Source organism: Arachis hypogaea, chromosome 3, assembly GCF_003086295.3.
Source record: "Arachis hypogaea cultivar Tifrunner chromosome 3, arahy.Tifrunner.gnm2.J5K5, whole genome shotgun sequence".
NCBI classification, from domain to species: domain Eukaryota; kingdom Viridiplantae; phylum Streptophyta; class Magnoliopsida; order Fabales; family Fabaceae; genus Arachis; species Arachis hypogaea.
The window spans coordinates 6,137,092-6,139,527 of NC_092038.1; the positions used below are offsets into that span (position 1 = coordinate 6,137,092).

Sequence of the window (2,436 nt, forward strand, 5' to 3'; positions counted from 1 at the left end):
ATTAATTGATTTCCAGTTATATGGTTAAATTAAATTAAATAAACTGGATTCAAGTTTTGATAATTAATGTTCCCTTCAGAATTCAATATTGCTGGATTTTATGGTTCTATAGTATTTACACTTCCATAAAACACTGCAGTCTATAAATTAGAGCCACTGTGAAAAGTGTTGAAGTTCATGGAATATCCCAAGCTTGTGTTACTTTTTACAACGACATAGGAATCCACTTCCTTTACTTTTAATATAAGAAAACTGAGAGTTCTTAACAGATTTTCAATTGAGTTCTTAAACGAAATGAATCATCAACAGTGAATTTCTTCAAAACAACGTGGAACTTAATTTTGATTTGCTGCATAAATATATAAGAGATCATTCAGATTCATCAAAAGCAAAAAATAAAAAAAGTTAACAAAGGAGATGCAATAACTTTCTCTCATTCATGTAACATATTTACACTTTCAAAGGAATGATATAATGAAGAGACCAAAATGGACAATCTTCAAAACAAAAAGAAAGAGCCTTCTTTACAAAATTTTGTCTCAGCTAATTTATGTCAGTCTCTATGAGCACAATTTACTGCCCACTTAATTGACAAGTGAGGTTCAGGAAGGCAACCTCGCTGCATGGAATTGTGAGACCGCCTGCTGGGTGATCATAACCGAATTCTTCTTCTGATTGGCTTAGTAATTCTTGAAATGAAGGCTGGTTCAAGTAACACACAGGAATCACAAACCGCCTCATCTTATCTCCCACATAGACTGCAAGATAGCCTTTTGGAACATTAGTCCCTTTTGATGCAGAAAGTGATGCCTTTCTAATACTTGGAATGCGAAAAGCCATTGTCCTTGGAGGATTTGTTTGAGAGAAATATGTGAGCTTTGATACTTGTGGAGATGCAAATGAGTTGTGTTGTTTGAGAACACAAGTAGTAGTGTATATATAGTTGCTATCCTGAAGAAATAATTCTGATGAAGCTGTAAAATGGGGTCTACATAGTGAAATGATCACAAGAGATCACATGGTATTGTCTTGGAGTTCATACATCATATTCCTACCCCATTTCCTGACATAATTGCCAAGAAACTACACATATCAAATCAAAGACATGTAAATTAATGCAATGTAATTGTACTAAAGATACTGAATCAGACATGTTTTGGACATCTCACATGTTTCTTCAGATTTTGAATTGCTATTGACAATGAAATCAGTAAACCTTGTCCACAACCTGATTTATATCTCTGAAACAGTGTGTTCTGAGGCCAGAAGAGAACCAAAATTCGACACATGATAATGATCCAATATGAACCTCGTTTTTAAGTACACCAGATTGTTAACATATCCCTTGGAATTTGCAAAACCATAGGCAACATGATCAAATCAAACTTGCTATTGTATACATAAATTGACCTTGAATTATCTAAGACAACACCATGTGATCTCTTTTATGACCTTGTCTCCTAATAAGTCCCATGGCTACCATCTCTTACACTTTCTCCACCAATCAGTCAAGTGGAATTATGTTTATAGCATATTCTATTATCTATATATATGTTCATGGTTGCAAGCATTTAGCAGCAACACAAGTCATTGACATCCTAAAGCACAAGAAACTCAAATACTTACATCTTATTTTCATTTCTTAGACTAGTATTTCTTCAACACATATAAAAATGGGTTTTCGGTTACCTGGTATTGTAAGAAAGGCATCATTTACTTCATCTTCAAAAGCTATGGAAATTCCAAAAGGTTATCTTGCAGTTTATGTTGGAGAGAAAATGAAGCGGTTTGTGATCCCCATATCATACTTGAACCAGCCTTCATTTCAAGACTTGCTAAGTCAAGCTGAGGAAGAATTTGGATATGATCATCCAATGGGTGGTCTCACAATTCCTTGTGAAGAAAATATGTTCTTAGATATCACTTCTCGCTTGAGTTGATGCTAGCATCATCAAGATTAGGCTGACTTAGAAATAGATTACTTAACACAATTTTTGTAACAATTTATTGCCCTGAGAAAGATTTTCTCCATTTTTTGTTATCCTACTATTCATCTCAATGAGAAATTTATGCACATAAACATTTGTCTCCCATTTCCTCATTAAATCAATTTTCACTATGCTGTATAACAAGTGAAAAGAAACCAGAAGGTAACTTTTATGATGAAAGTAAGAAAAAGTTATGACAAAAAAAACAGTAACTAAGTATGAATTTGCATGATATTAATTTCAAACTTTCAATAATGATAACTTGTTTGGTCAATTCAATTATACAATTATCATCATAGGATGATTAAACATCTTCAAGGACAAGTCCCTCTATTTACCATGTCCCACTTTGCTTTCATCTGTCTTTGAAATCTCTGTGGACCCTTCCCACTTTGTACATGGTGGTCACTATAAACTGTGGCCTGAATTCTGAAATGACAATTGATAT

At 33.6% G+C, this 2,436-nt stretch overlaps 1 long non-coding RNA gene across 1 annotated transcript; it reads right to left on the minus strand.

The window, feature by feature from the left end:
* Positions 1-418: 418 nt before the first annotated feature.
* On the minus strand, positions 419-2,195 carry LOC140181745 (uncharacterized). Its single transcript, XR_011876895.1, has 2 exons — positions 1,690-2,195; positions 419-1,063 (listed from the first exon to the last, which is right to left on the minus strand). It is a non-coding gene; the product is annotated as an uncharacterized lncRNA (long non-coding RNA).
* Positions 2,196-2,436: the final 241 nt, after the last annotated feature.